The following is a 17,048-nucleotide window of genomic DNA, read 5'->3' on the forward strand; positions in this document are numbered from 1 at the left end:
GATTAGATATTTGAAAATATTAAGGGACTATTGTCACATTTTTCAAGAGAGATAGTGGTAGTGTGATTATGTTGAAGAAAAAAAAGCAACCTGATTTCCTACCAGGGCAGTTTGGTTTCAGCTGAAGAACAAAAGGATTTATGGCAAGTGAAAAGGAAAGACATGCTAAGGAAGCTCCCCTGCCACCGCCCCCACTTCCCCAAGTTTGCAGAAGGATATCTATAGAATAACAACAGATGTCCTAGGAAAGAATGCAAAGCCTCATTCTCTTTCAAGATTCTAGGACTATTCATAAACTGTTCAACTATTTTATGTCATCAGCAGAGTTCCTCCAGTGAATTACAGTCCTCTATCCGCTTTGGGACCATCCATTACAAGATGCAACCAGCAGCCAAGATGCAGTTGGCTCATCTCACTAAGTGTGTTCATAAGCAGATTTATAATGAGAGGAAAATGCATTTTATTGATAGTAACCAGGGCTACAGAGAACTCCCCCAAATTATTAGGGGTTGTTACGGGGGCAATTTGCAGAGCCTTCTTCCAACAAGACAGTAAAACAGCCCCCAGCCCTGCTAGCTTTTTAAAATCTACTAAACAATGTGAAGCCACAGTTTCATTTTTTTCTTTCTGGCTGGAGATCGTGGAAATGTTCATCACCCAGTGTGAAGTAATATGTGAAACAGGTGTTTTATTCCCTAGCAGGTAAAATGGGTTTGATTCCTGTGAGATGTAGACATTTCAAGGCTACCAGCAAGAGGTCCAGATGGTGTGTATTTTCATATCTAATATTATATAAAAGATTTCAAATGTATCCTGACTCTTAACAAAACCATAAATTCACAGCTTATTGCCATGCTGAACAGCTCTGGTAGCTACTAATTAGTATGACTGTTTTTGCTTTCCTCTTCCAGGGATCACTAGCATATCTGAGCCTTTACATTTTTAGCTTCCGGTAAAAAGACAAAGAACTCCAGGGTAGGAGCCCATCTCACTTAAGGGCCAGCTGCATGTACAACATTAGAACCTTAGGGGATACACAAATGTTTACGGAGCCATGGGTGGAAACATAGGTTAAGCTTTTAAGGAAAAACACTCTCAGTTGTTCCCTGTTTGGTCATGAAATGATTCCAGAAATATTATTGAGCATCTTTTAATAATAATACCAATAGCAAGCATTATTGCAAGTTTATTATAAAACAGGCATTTTTCGGATTATGCTACACACACTCTCTCATTCAATGTTCCTAATCACCTTTGGAGATACCAGTAACTCCATGTTACATATTAGGCAACTGAGGTTTAGAAAACTTCAGCAACTTACTCAAGAGCCAACTCAGGTATAATGGGTAGCAGTCCTCACTCTTAATAAGAATAGCATATTCCTTTTTTGCTATGTAGCGTGATAGCCCAGAAGGCACTGTGTACATTGTGTGCAGAAGGAGCCCCTTGGAAAGAGTTCTGTGGTATTTATAGGAAACACTATTATAATGAAAGGAAGTTAAGTCAGCAATACAGTGGGTTAGAGTTGTTCCCATTCTAGAAAGCAACAGTCTAGGTCTCAATACAGGGTAATGAGCCAGCCTATGCTTCCTAAAAGCCCTGGGCAGAGTTTAACCTCCTGACTCCATTCTCCTTCCTGTCTCCCGCTCTCTTGTGCTCATAAATGTATCAACCACAGCTCTGTCAAAGGAACATTTTGCGCCCTCCTAAGACTATTTAATATGCTCTATAGAGTGAGGAGGAAGAGAAAATATAGGAGCTAATACTTTGGGGGAAACTCCATGATCTCACATTGTTCATTTTATGAACAAGCTCCTCTTATTTTCTGTTGAGAAGAGTCAACAGGATTGATTTCTTTCATCCTAATACCCTAACATTTAAGCTTCCATTGATACTGAGCTATGCAAAATCTCAAGTCTGCCTCAATCCCAAGAGCATGGAGTGAAAAAAGTAATGTTGGGAGAATCTAGGCTGCTTTTGCTGCCCTTCAGCTTAAAATTGCTTTTGTGATTTTCATTCAGTTCCTTTACCTCAGTGGGGTCAGGTGTTCTTATATCCAGAGAAGTCTTCATGTGAAATAATGTCTAAGGATTCATATAGCTTTGGAACTCAATACCTTAATGCCAATGCCCATGCTCATAACTCATATGAGTGGGCTCATCAGAATAAAATAAGTGATTTATTTTATTTTGGGGAGCATGATTGATTAGATAGAAACCCGTTACAACAGGGATTTTGGATTCCATCTTATAAAAATAAAAATGTAAGCAAAATTTGCCATGATCTTACCTGCAGGGCAGACTCTAAATGGAACTAGAAATAGAGTTTAAGGAACCATATAGAAATATGACAACATTTTCACATTTCTCGGTGAGTTTTGTAGAATAACGTTCATTGTCTTGCTTTATGCTATTTAATCCCTTGTAGTAATAGAGGCATTGGCATCTTAACTTTCTAGAAGAGCCAAGAGAGCATCACATAAAAAATCAAAGCCCTTGATTTATAACCCTTATAGCAACTCTTGCAGACAACTATAGCTTGGTTTTCACCTATTTCTGTAGTCTGGTAATTTTTTTCACACGTGAGAAAGATCTTGACCAACAAAGGTCTAAATAGATGTTCCTCTTTCATGCTCAACAGAATTCTGAAGGAATCCTCATTTTCTCTTTCTGTTCAGGCATGGTGTGCAGAAGTCAGCTGTGAAAAGGAGGGATGAAAGCAAGTGAAGGATGCCCTTCATAAGGAACAAGTGATCTCTCTAAAACCAATCCTAGAGTATGGCTTCAGATTCTGCTCCCATTTCTCAATGATTATGAGTTTTGTGCCATATCTTCTCCCCCTTTATTCCTGCAATATTTGCATTTCATGTTTTTATTCTCTTACTGCCTGAGCAATTTGAAGCTCTCATATTTAGGCAATTCCCAGGTCTCGTTCTTAAAGCATTGTGATTCCCTTTCAGCTTTTCAGAGGCACGTGTGCTGGGAAAGGCACTGAGTCCTCCCTGTCAATCCAATTTGTGATAAGGATTTCCCCAGGTGCACCCATTCCATAGTCCCTGTGTTGCTCTGAGCCTGGTTGGCATCCTTTTGGGAAGCATTTGTATTGCTTTTTCATCTCAGAAAAGATACTCTAGTCACAAACCAGTCATCTGCCTGTTAAGCTGTATTTAGAACAAATCACTCTGAAGCAAAACAACGATGACAACAACAAAAGAGCCACACTTATTTCTTTCTAGACTTTTAACAAAATGTTTGATGTTGTGGAGATTTCCAAACAATTAATGTGAAATTGGGTACTGTTGTTCACATGATTTATTTACCATATATAGAGAACTCAGCTGGAGTGCTACTGTCAATGATGCTCCCAATGAAATTTCAGCAGAGAGTTGGAAAATCAGCGAACTGTTTATTTCCAAAGAGGAATTACATTTTCAAAGGATAAAAGTTAATAGGAGTCATAGTGCTCAAAAACCACATGATATAGGAAAACCTACCCCACTCCACCAAAGGGCATATCTTGCTTTGAACACTTGATTTCATATTAACAGTTGGTCAGTTATTCAAAGCAAGGGAATCTCCTGCAGGTTGAGAAATATCCTAATGCTTTTCATAGCCTTCCATGCCATGGATCAGGGACACACACTTGTGCACATGTGTGCACAGACACAAAACAAAGAGAGAGAATGCTTAACAGGAGCACATTTCACAAAAGTGACATCCCAGGCCTGTAAAATCCCAAACTCTCATAAATTTTACAAATCCAAAATGGAATATTCAAAAAGAACTCACCCTGTTTCTCTTGAGCAACTTTTCAGACTCTCATTACAGGCCCCATGAGGTGAGTCAGATTTCTGTTCTACAGGATACTGCAAAAAGAGACCAGAAATTTAAAAAGGAGTGATGGTACTACACAAAATAGTAAAAATGAAATAGAGAAGGTGTGAAGTTAGATCCTTGATTTATGTGTGGAAAGCTAGTGCCAAGAATATTGTTATGGGCCTGGCTCCTAGAGGCAAGATTTGTTAGCAAAAAGTGTCTCTAAATATTTATGCTCAGCTAAATAATTGCTAAATAATTCCAGATCCCAGCTGGAAATCTAGGATCAGGACTAGCCTATATTAGTAGATCTATGTGATAGTATATTGGTATTTTATCCAGCGAGTACTCTTGCTCAATGATTGATAGGTTCAACTTCAGCATATAATTCATATACTTTTATAAAAGCCTTTTCATGACACCACATAGAAGGGCTTTCTTTGGAAATATTTCCATAAAATAAACAAAGCACTTAAATCAGTCCATTCAATAGCATTTGTTTTAGGATTATTAAAGAAATACAGAGTTTTGGCTTCCGCAGGGTGTGCTAACATGGATTATTCTTTCATTTGCTGATCCTTGTATGTTCAGTAGGATGTTGAAAGTGGGGGTGGTGGCAGCATATTTCTACATCACCTTGGACTTTACCTTTCTGAGAATCAACATAGGTTTCTAACTTTTTTATGGCCCTGACTGGTGCTTCAGTAAACCCAAGATTAAAAGCAGTACTCCAGTCTGTAGAGACTCTAGAAGAAAATACTTTCTATCAACCAAAAAAACAAAGAGGAAGCTTCATCATTTAATTTGACTGCTAGAGAAATATCTACACATTTCTCACATTCTTCTCATCAGAACAAGGGATTGTTATAGATTTTTGACCAAAAATTAAAATTTTCTGAATCTAAAAGGAGTGAGTTGAAATGGAAGCCTATACTTATACTTTTCACTTTTTCTCTGGGACCCCATACAAATGCTTCAAATAACATAAAGGAGATCAAGAGTTTAGAGTGGACTCTGTCATAAACAAGTTCTGTGATGTCACTTTCTTTCTTTGAGCTTCAGTTTCCTCATCTGTGATTGCAAGATTGGATGTCATGTCTGGTGAGCCTTTCTAGTTGGTTCTACCCTTCAGTGATTCATCTGACATTTTTCAAACTGTGCTACAGAAACAAAGAGAATAACAGAGAGGAAGAAACTGATGAGATAAACTATTTCAGTTAGAGATTTGGAGGGGCCTAAGTAAAGGTTTTAATCTTAGGGTATACAGAAGAAACTTTGGCTATCTATTGTTATTGTTCCCTGATTATAGCTTTCTGAGCTATAGGAGAACACTGTATTGATGTTACCAGAAGACATTTCAAGGAGAAGATAAAGAAAGAAATTATTTGGCTAGAGCTAATAAATATGCATGGTTTCCTGTGTTGTTTTGTTTTTTAAAGAGAGATTAAGAAATGGAGAGGTTTTTCTCTCTATACCAGACAGAGATACAGAGATGGAGCTTTGCAATCTAACACAGATCTATTTTGTCCACTAATGCAGAAATAACATCATGTGCATTAAGAAAGCTCTGGATCTGTTTAAATCAATTAAAGTTAATGTATTTTAATATCTGAGCTCTTCCCTTATCGATATAACTCTGCCATGTTTTCTTCTCAGAGCCCAAGGTGATGAAAAATAGACTCATTTACTCTATTACATCTTATAACTGTGGCTTCAAGATTTTTTTTTCTTTAGTTGTGAAGCCGCAAGAAGATTTTATGTGACTCTAAAACTGCTGTTGGTTTTCATACCACAATACTCAAGGGCATTTCTTGCCTTCAGGCTGCTATTGTTTCCAATCTGGAGATAAACGTACGCTTGATAAAACTATTTTAATGATGCTAATATTAATACTTTGGTGGAATACTTTATCTGCTAGTAATAGCTTTAAAGAGTTTGTTGAGATTTTGTCATCTCATACATTTTAATAGAATATTACGTTTGTAATTAACAAGAAAAATACAGTAGCTCCACTTCTCACTTCCTCCATATTCACGTAATGATTACCAGTGGAATATCTGCTGTTCTGTACCCTTGGTAGACCAATCAGTATTTTGGTGAATGGAGAAGTCTAAAGCACAGAATTGTAGTGTAAACAAATGAGAAACATTAAAAGTATGCTAAATATTATAGTCAGTTGATTATGTAAATTTAAACAGTGTAGGGGAAAGGAATTGATTATTAAATTAGTCTGTTTTCAGTTCGCTCTGGCATTGTTTATTATACGTTGTAGCCAGATATTTCATAAATAGACTCCTTTTACAACCTGGAGGTTTTGGGAATACCAGCTGATTAATGAAATGGTGTATGTGCTTGGAGGCCATGGTGGAGAGAACTTGTCTTATGATCATTTCCATTGTACAGCTCAGGACTTCTGTGGGGTACAGACAATGGAGAGAGAGAGAGAGAGAGAGAAAGAGAGAGAGAATAAGATGAGAACTCTGATGAGCAGTTCATTCCAATATGAGCACCTGTTACATCAATCTGTGAATTGGTTGATTTTTAGCTATGTCCTGTTAGTGATCTTCATAGAAGCAACAGACTAAGATTTTCTATTAATAATTCAATGAATAAGTTCCACTCACAGTACATTTGATTAGCCAACTGTAAGAGTATCTACAAGTTCGTGACTCAATGTTTTGGGACTATCTAAGGAACTCTCAGAGTGACAGAATGAACTGAAAGACGTCATGTAATGATGGGTCAGAAATTCATTTGCAATCTAGGAAGGGGAGACCAGATCTGCTATAATGGACCTATCTGAGAACAGATCATGAAAAAGACTAATTAAAAAAAAAGAATTTGCCATTTTTGTGCCTTGGAAGCCAAGAAGGGAAAGGCTATTGAGAAAGTCCATCTTCCAGACAGGTGAATCCTAGTTTTGAAGACTTCTCAGTCTACCCAAATCTGATCCTCTTAAACCTGTTCATTCCATTTTTCTGATTTCCTAGTAACTCTGGTTTTCATTTGGTATTCTACTCCTTTATTTTTTCTCTACTTGGAGGTTATATCAACCTGGTTCCTTCCGCTTTCATCCTTTCCTTTTTTTCTGTTTATAAGAACAGAAATTCATTTGCTTTTCCAAAGTCCCACCTCTATGGAGTCCTTGAGGTACTTTGCTCTTTGTTAACATGGGCACTCTCTCCTGCATCTTCTCTCCCTTAGCATAACTCCTTCTCATCTGCCTAAAGCATAGCTCCATTTCCTTCATACTGAAAGAGGGCCTTCTCTTGTTCCAACTCTACTCTTGTATTACTATCAATAGAATCTATTTCTCCTTAGTTACCACTCAAACTCTATAGTATCTGCCTGTTTCCTCACAGCTTACTTATATACAAAGCCCATACATTCTGATTTTGGTGACTACCTTTTCTGATAAATACAGACTACCTTTGCTGAGTAAATACAGCAGCCTTCCCTCAGCTTGAATCTCCTTGCATTATTTTGTATCATGTGAGTCTAAGGAGCACTTCCTAGTCTTGAAATTCTCTCCTCCCTTGACGTTAATACTAGTGTGCCCCTCTTGTTCTTCAATCTCTGTTTGCTGCTTTTATATTTTATTTGCTTGTCTTTTCAAATGTGCTTTAAATGTATATTGCTTCTTACATATTATCCAGAACCTTAATGGGCTAAATATGTGATAATTGCAATTTTACATACGAAGAGGCAGAGGCTAGGATAATTTAAATAATTTGCTCAAAGGCACATATGTCCTAACTGATGGAGCCAAGATTTGATACCAGCTCTAATTCCAAAGTCCTATCTGGTACAGTCTTCAGCTAATGACCTCAGAGGACACTGAAATGATTTCTTCTCAGCCCAAGGCGATAAAAAATGATTTACTTCATTGCATCTTACAACTGTGGCTTCAACAATTTTTTAAAAAATTTTTGTTGTGAAGCTGCAAGCAACATTACTGGAACTCTTATCTTCCAAGCCAGCCACTTAATCTGCAAACCTATCTGTATCTCTACCCTCATTTTCTGCTTTGTTTTCTAGTACAATAGAAGACCAACCCTTTTTATTTATGCTCTGTATCTCTATAATGTTGCTTTCTTAAGGTCTTTCTCTCTTTTTCCTAGTTCCGTCATTGTTTCCCTGTCTACTGCATCAGCTTCCTAAGCATGCAAGCGTGTTCTTCTTTCTCCCATTATAAAAGAGGTCCTTTCTTGAGACCTTGTTCCATTGCAGCTTCTGGGCCTATTTCTGAAAAGTTTCTGTACTCAACTCTATTTTCAAAAGATTCTGTACTCAACTCTATTTCTTCCTTGCATTTACATTTCACATTGACCCCTTTTCTTTTCCTCAAATACATCTGGTTCATTCATGCCTTGCAGCCTTTGCACGTGCTGATCCTTTGCTTTGACAGCTTTTCATGTAGTTGAATTCTTTTAAGTTTTAGTTAAAATGTGTTCTCATTAGACATATCTGTCCCAGTCCCCAAATGGTCTCTATCACATTTCCCTGTTTGTTTCTGTCAGAGTTTTTATCACAGTCTAAAAGTATCTTCTTTACTTAATTTTTGTTCTCTATCTCCACTTTCTAGAATAACGCTATTTGAGAGAACTCCCTGCAGCGTTGAAAATGTTCTTCTGTGCTGTCAAATATGATAACTAGGCCGGGCACGGTGGCTCACGCCTGTAATCCCAGCACTTTGGGAGGCTGAGGTGGGTGGATCACGAGGTCAGGAGATCGAGACCATCCTGGCCAACATGGTGAAACCCCGTCTCTACTAAAATACAAAAAAATTAGCCAGGCGTGGGCACCTGTAGTCCCAGCTACTTGGGAGGCTGAGGCAGGGGAACCACTTGAACCCAGGAGGCAGAGGTTGCAGTGACACTGCACTCCAGCCTGGCAGCAGAGCATGATTCTGTCTCAAAAAAAAATACAGATATATATGACAACTACTAGCCATGTATGGTTACTAATCATGTGAAATTTAACTAGTCAAAGTGAGGAGCCAAATTTTTAGTTTTAATTAATTTAAAGTGTAAAAAGTCACACGTGCCTAGTGGCTACTATAATGAACAGAACAGTGCTCAAATGTATGCTCCATGAGGGATGAGATTTTTGTCTAATTTTTTCACTGCTGTATCCTGTATGCTCAGTAGCATTTGTTTAATGAGCAAATGAATGGGTTATTTCTTGTTGAGAAGAAATTCTGGGAGAAAAGAGGATTGTTGTTAATTGTAGCATACTTTATAAGTAATACAACTCTCCTTCCAGTAATGTGTTTGTGTTTGGACTACATAGAGCTCTCCTGAATTTTTTTTATTTTTATTTTTTATTTTTTGACAGAGTCTCTGTTGCCCTGGCTGGAGTGCAGTGGCACGATCTTGGCTCACTGCAGCTTCCACCTCCTGGGCCTCCCGAGTAGCTGGGACTACAGGCATGCACTGCCACGCCCGGCTAATTTTTGTATTTTTAGTAGAGATGGGGTTTTACCATATTGGCCAAGATGGTCTTCATCTCCTGACCTCATGATCCACCCACCTCGGCCTCCCAAAGTGCTGGGATTACAGGCATGAGCCACCGCGCCAGGGCCTGAGATCTTTAATTAGGATTCTAAGAGAGAGATCCAATATTGTAAATTAAACTTTTGACCATGTTGAAAACATGCTTGATTCTTTTGCTGTGTTTTGTTAACCAGTGTTACAATTATGCTATCTATGGAGTTATCATACGTAATTAATGAATTAATCAATTTACTTAATTCACAGGCAGAAAGAGATTCTGTTTTCTAGTGTTGTCTACTAATTATGCAGTAAATCAAGGTTTTGAAGAGAGAGTTTCAACAATCATTCATTTTTTATAAATTAATCTTTCTTTGGCTTTCTTCTCTGGGGTGAACAAATAATGCAAACATAGACCCAAGGATACATGAAGTCTGAATGCTAAAAGCATGCAGAAGATATAGCTGAATATAAAAAATATATGGAATTAATTTTCAAGAGGTGTACTAATGTCACTGGGCACAAACAGGGTCAATCTGTGCCAACAGCAGGCGAGAGACCCTGTGGTACAAGGACGGATAAGTATTAAGGACTTGCTTTCTTGGAAAAAGATGCAAAATTAAACATGCAATCAGCAAAAAAGATGAATGAGAATATACAAGCAAAAATATAATTAAAAAACAGAATGCATGGTTAAAGTAAATATCTGTCCAGTTTGATATTAATACCTAAGAATAACTGTCATTCTTATTACTCCTACTGCTGCTGTTGCTATGCTACCATTTTTGAGTGCCTACTAAGTTCCAAGAACTATACTAAATACTTCACATTGATGGATGTTATTTTCCTCATTTTGTAGATCAATTCTATATGATTGATGTTAATTCCTTTACTTTGTAGATGATGAAGACTCATTGCTTGTGAGTAGTGGAGCTGCATTCTGACCCAAGTAAATTCAACTCCAAAGCTCATGCCCTTAAAAAGAAAAAAGTCTGAAATCTGGTATTCTCTACAGCATTCAAGTATAGACACATGGAAGTTTCTAGATATGTGGAATATAATCCAGCTTTGAATATGACATTTTAATAAAGTTGTTTCTCTTTTCTCATGTAATTGTCTGTTAATATTCATTGTGTAGAGCAAATGGAAAGCAAGTCATATGAATAAATAAAGCAAGTTAGGTGTGAGACAATATGGAGTGGTGGGATCTGTGGCAAAATCAAGAACATATGCCTATCCAAAGTTATTAAAATTCATTTAAAAATACCATTATGGGTTCAATTGTATCTCTGCAAAAGAGATAAGTTGAAGTCCTGACTCCTGTACCTCAGAAGGTGACCTTATTTGGAAATAGGTTTGCTGCAAACATAAGTTAAAAATAGGTCATACTGGAAGGTGGTAGGCCCCTAATCCAATATGGCAGGTTTACTTATAGGAGAAGAGACACAGGGACAACGCCATATGCAGACAGAGGATTGGAGCGATGCATCTACAAACTAGGAAATGCCCAATATTGCCAATAAACAACCATAAGCTAGGAAAAGGCAAGGAAAGATTTCTTACAAGTTTCAAGGGGAGCATGGCCCTACTGACACCCTGATTTTGGACTTCTGGTCTCCAGAACTGTGAGAGAATGAACTTATTTTATTTTATGCCACCCGATTTGTGGTACTTTGTTATGGAAGCCTTAGAAAACTAAACAGATACACTGAAAGGACTATCCATTGTCTAGATGAACATATCAAATATAGTCAATGTGAACCAATTTAAACCCCCGACACAGTGATCTACAGGACTAATATAGTCACTGAGTATGAATAAATAAAAGCAAACTAAGCCATAGTTCTGAATTTTCTCTGATTTTATATAACATCTTATAGAGCATTTATGTTCTAGATATTGTCCAAGAGCTTTATTTAACTTGTTAAATAAAGTTATATTAACTGAAGACATTCCTCACTCTAACCCTATTTATTGGAAATTAATACTACCATCTCCATTTTATACAGAGAGAAATTTAGACACACAGAGATCAAGTGACACTTTTAGTCACACAGCTAGTAAGTGGCAAAGCTGGGCTCACTCCAGGTAGTCTGGTGCTGGAGTTTATGCTTTTGATCACTATGCCATGCCAAGGTACCTGAGGATGCACCTCATTTATCATCAATGCTCTAACTCCCCCTTTAGTTTTAGTGATTTATATGTGAATGATACGCTTCCCATATGTTATGCTTTCAATGTTTGTGTCTCCCCAAATTCATACATGGAAACTTAATCACCAGTGTGATGGAATTAGGAGGTGGGGACCTTTGGGAAGTGATCTGGTCAGGAGGGCAGAGCCCTCATGGGATTCGAGCCCTAGGGAGCTGTCCTGCTCCTTCCAGCATATGAGAACACAGCAAGAAGTACCATCTTTGAACCAGAAAGCAGGCCTTCACCAGACGCCAAACCTGCTGGTGCTTTAATCTTGAATTACCTCCCTCCAAAACTGTGAGACATAAATTTCTGTTTTTATAAGCTACCCAGTTTATGGCTTTTGTCATAGGCCAAATGGACTAAGATACCCTATTCTTATGAAGTCTTTTTTATAGGCTCTGATCACCATACTCCCTTCAATGATACTCAGTGGCTTTTGACTTACCCCTTTGAGATGGAAAAAGAGCAGCATCAGTTTGTCTAGTCCCTTTCTGTAATAGTCACAACTTACTGAATAATCTAAAGAAGGAATTCTGATGGTTTATAGAAACATCTATTCCAACTACATATTGGAAATCTGGGAAAATAACTCTTGAAAATATTCAAGATCATATTAGACACACCATGAGGCAGAATTAAGCGAAACTCTCTCTAGATGTTACCTTTTTCCAGTACACAGTTACCTGGATACATGTTTGCAGGTCCCTTCCAGGGACCTGTGTTTATTGCACACAGAAAGCATAAAATAAACACCAATAGTATAGCTGTGGACTTTTTCTTCCCAGGATCCTACTGTTCTTTCATGGCTGGGACTCTGGGGCTATACAGTTCAGGTCTGGGACCTGGTGAAGGGCTGTGGGTCTCAAGGATGATGACTCAATTTGGACTTCTATTCACCAGACCCAGAGTGTTTTGTTGGTTTGTTCATTAAATAAATGAAGAGAAGACTTAGGGGTGGTTGCTTATTAATTTTAATCCTTTCGAGTTCACATTTAATTAAGAACACCCAGAGCTATCTGCAGGTCAGAATAAGCCTCGAATATTTTGGCTACCCCACCAGCCTTGATGCCTATTATGGTTGGCATCTGTTCCCTCTGCTGCTATGAGATCATGCCTACTAGAGTCAGGGAGGTTTCTATTGCAGTCCTATCCACGAGTGTTGCCATCCGAGAGAGAAAGGGGCCAACAGAGTTATTTCTATGACCCTCTGGTCAAGGCCTTCCTGAAAAAGAGAATCTTCCAGGCCCTCTAGAAGGGCGTAGGTTTGGGGTGAGTGGGCAGGAAGTACCTAACAGAAACAGCCAGCACTGTGGCCTCCCACTCCTTAAATTATTCCCTTACATTTGTGGTTCTTAAACTTGAACATGCATCAGAATCACCTGGAAGTTTTGTTACAAACACAGTTTGTTGTGCCCCAACCCTAGAGTTTCAGATTCTGCAGGTCTGAGTGGAGCCTGGACTCTATTTCTAGACAGTCCCAAAGGAGGCTGATGCTGCTGGTCCAGGAACCACAGTTTGAGAACCACTGTTCTGCATTATGCCACAGAATTTCTGGCCTGTCTATTTAATTTGCTGAAGAAAGCATTTAATCCATGTTTGGATTAACTGACCTAGAAAGTTTCAGAACCACAGCCAGCTGTCTGAACTAACACATTGAGGGCAGACATTTTCAAGGTACACTCATATCAAAGAATTCAGACCAATCTATGCCTTTCTATCAACTACCTTGAGAGTCCATCTTCCCAATGCACATATTTTTATAATATACATTAGCAAACTTTTGTAACTCTTTTCTTTGCTCTGACTCCAAATTCCTCACCCCATTCTATGTTGAGATCAGATTCTGGCCTAGAATAATGGTGGGGGATTTGGGGGAGCTTTTATTAGTTCCCCCTTCCTGCACAAAAGTCTCTGCTTCATCAGGCAATGAAGAGAATATCTCATGAGATAAGGGAGTATTTCATGGGAATTTTTCAGAGTGTTTTGTTGGGTTCAGGGTATTACAAACACCCTGAACTCTCTCCAGACGTCACCATTCCTGTAGTCACAGGCTAGATTACCACCTAACTTTCATGTAAAAGACTTTTGTGGCTGTGAATTCAACTATCATTACAATTCAGCAACTTGTGAATCTTACTCTGGGCTTTGATTTTTGGTGATTTTAACCTTTGTCTATATGAGGCATGGTCAGGACAGTCTCTGAATTTCATTTGGGGCCTTGATAAAAGAATTTCCCGGGTGGAGCCAAGATGGCCGAATAGGAACAGCTCCGGTCTCCAGCTCCCAGCCTGAGCGACACAGAAGACGGGTGATTTCTGCATTTCTGCTTGAGGTACCGGTTTCATCTCACTAGGGAGTGCCAAACAGTGGGTGCAGGACAGTTGGTGAAGCGCACTGTGCGTGAGCCAAAGCAGGGTGAGGCATTGCCTCACTCGGGAAGCGCAAGGGGTCAGGGAGTTCCCTTTCCTAGTCAAAGAAAGGGGTAACAGAGGGCACCTGGAATATTGGGTAGGTCCCACCCTAATACTGTGCTTTTCCAACGGGCCTGGAAAACGGCACACTAGGAGATTGTGTCCCGCACCTGGCTCGGAGGGTCCTATGCCCACAGTCTCGCTGATTGCTAGCACAGCAGTCTGAGATCAAGCTGCAAGGCGGCGACAAGGCTGGGGGACAGGTGCCCACCACTGCCCAGGCTTGCTTAGGTAAACAAAGCAGCCAGGAAGCTCGAACTGGGTGGAGCCCACCACAGCTCAAGGAGGCCTGCCTACCTCTGTAGGCTCCACCTCTGGGGGCAGGGCACAGAAAAACAAAAGGTCAGCAGGAACCTCCTCAGAATTAAATGTCCCTGTCTGACTGACAGCTTTGAAGAGAGTAGTGGTTCTCCCAGCACGCAGCTGGAGATCTGAGAACAGACAGACTGCCTCCTAAAGTGGGTCCCTCACCCCTGAGCAGCCTAACTGGGAGGCACCCCCCCAGTAGGGACAGACTGACACCTCACTCGGCCGGGTACTCCTCTGAGACAAAACTTCCAGAGGAACTATCAGACAGCTGAATTTGTGGTCTCACAAAAATCCGCTTTTCTGCAGCCACCGCTGCTGACACCCAGCCAAACAGGGTCTGGAGTGGACCTCTAGTAAACTCCAACAGACCTGCAGCTGAGGGTCCTGTCTGGTAGAAGGAAAACTAACAAACAGAAAGGACATCCACACCAAAAACCCATCTGTACATCACCATCATCAAAGACCAAAAGTAGATAAAACCACAAAGATGGGGAAAAAACAGAGCAGAAAAACTGGAAACTCTAAAAAGCAGAGCACCTCTCCTCCTCCAAAGGAACACAGTTCCTCACCAGCAACGGAATAAAGCTGGATGGAGGATGACTTTGATGAGTTGAGAGAAGAAGGCTTCAGACGATCAAACTACTCTGAGCTATGGGAGGAAATTCAAAACAATAGCAAAGAAGTTAAAACTTTGAAAAAAAATTAGAAGAATGGATAACTAGAATAACCAATGGAGAGAAGGGCATAAAGGAGCTGATGGAGCTGAAAGCCAAGTTTCGAGAACTACGCGAAGATTGCAGAAGCCTCAGTAGCAGATGCGATCAACTGGAAGAAAGGGTATCGCTGATGGAAGATGAAATGAATGAAATGAAGTGAGAAGGGAAGTTTAGAGAAAAAAGAATAAAAAGAAATGAACAAAGCCTCCAAGAAATTTGGGACTATGTGAAAAGACCAAACATATGTCTGATTGGTGTACCTGAAAATGACGGGGAGAATGGAACCAAGTTGGAAAACACTCTGCAAGATATTATCCAGGAGAACTTCCCCAATTTAGCAAGGCAGGGCAACATTCAGATTCAGGAAATACAGAGAACGCCACAAAGATACTCCTCGAGAAGAGCAACTCCAAGACACATAATTGTCAGATTCACCAAAGTTGAAATGAAGGAAAAAATGTTAAGGGCAGCCAGAGAGAAAGGTCAGGTTACCCACAAAGGGAAGCCCATCAGACTAACAGCTGATCTCTCAGCAGAAACTCTACAAGCCAGAAGAGAGTGGGGGCCGATATTCAACATTCTTAAAGAAAAGAATTTTCAACCCAGAATTTCATATCCAGCCAAACTAAGCTTCACAAGTGAAGGAGAAATAAAACGCTTTACAGACAAGCAAATGTTGAGAGATTTTGTCACCACCAGGCCTGCCCTAAAAGAGCCCCTGAAGGAAGCACTAAACATGGAAAGGAACAACCGGTACCAGCCACTGCAAAAACATGCCAAATTGAAAAGACCATCGAGGCTAGGAAGAAACTGCATCAACTAACAAGCAAAATAACCAAATAACATCATAATGACAGGATCAGATTCACACATAACAATATTAACTTTAAATGTAAATGGGCTAAATGCTCCAATTAAAAGACACAGACTGGCAAACTGGATAAGGACTCAGGACCCATCAGTGTGCTGTATTCAGGAAACCCATCTCATGTGCAGAGATACACATAGACTCAAAATAAAAGAATGGAGGAAGATCTATCAAGCAAATGGAAAACAAAAAAAGGCAGGGGTTGCCATCCTAGTCTCTGATAAAATAGACTTTAAACCAACAAAGATCAAAAGAGACAAAGAAGGCCATTACATAATGGTAAAGGGATCAATTCAACAAGAAGAGCTAACTATCCTAAATATATATGCACCCAACACAGGAGCACCCAGATTCATAAAGCAAGTCCTGAGTGACCTACAAACGGACTTAAACTCTCACACAATAATAATGGGAGATTTTAACACCCTACTCTCAACATTAGACAGATCAACGAGACAGAAAGTTAACAAGGATATCCAGGAATTGAACTCAACTCTACACGAAGTGGACCTAATAGACATCTACAGAACTCTCCACCCCAAATCAACAGAATATACATTTTTTTCAGCACCACACCACACCTATTCCAAAATTGACCACATAGTTGGAAGTAAAGCTCTCCTCAGCAAATGTAAAAGAACAGAAATTATAACAAACTGTCTCTCAGACCACAGTGCAATCAAACTAGAACTCAGGATTAAGAAACTCACTCAAAACCGCTCAACTACATGGAAACTGAACAACCTGCTCCTGAATGACTATTGGGTACATAATGAAATGAAGGCAGAAATAAAGATGTTCTTTGAAACCAACGAGAACAAAGACACAACATCCCAGAATCTCTGGGACACATTCAAAGCAGTGTGTAGAGGGAAATTTATAGCACTAAATGCCCACAAGAGAAAGCAGGAAAGATCCAAAATTGACACCCTAACATCACAATTAAAAGAACTAGAAAAGCAAGAGCAAACACATTCAAAAGCTAGCAGAAGGCTAGAAATAACTAAAATCAGAGCAGAACTGAAGGAAATAGAGACACAAAAAATCCTTCAAAAAATTAATGAATCCAGGAGCTGGTTTTTTGAAAAGATCAACAAAATTGATAGACCGCTAGCAAGACTAATAAAGAAGAAAAGAGAGAAGAATCAAATAGACGCAATAAAAAATGAAAAAGGGGATAT

At 39.3% G+C, this 17,048-nt stretch overlaps 1 long non-coding RNA gene across 1 annotated transcript in view; it reads left to right on the top strand.

Moving 5' to 3' along the window:
• LOC129491356 (uncharacterized) overlaps positions 1-10,409 on the top strand; it is a 219,412-nt gene extending 209,003 nt beyond the window's left edge. Inside the window, exon 3 of the long non-coding RNA XR_008660526.2 lies at positions 10,208-10,409. This is a non-coding gene — a long non-coding RNA (uncharacterized lncRNA). The remainder of the gene's footprint in view (positions 1-10,207) is intronic.
• Positions 10,410-17,048: the final 6,639 nt, after the last annotated feature.

This window comes from Symphalangus syndactylus, chromosome 10, assembly GCF_028878055.3.
Source record: "Symphalangus syndactylus isolate Jambi chromosome 10, NHGRI_mSymSyn1-v2.1_pri, whole genome shotgun sequence".
In the NCBI taxonomy this organism is placed as follows: domain Eukaryota; kingdom Metazoa; phylum Chordata; class Mammalia; order Primates; family Hylobatidae; genus Symphalangus; species Symphalangus syndactylus.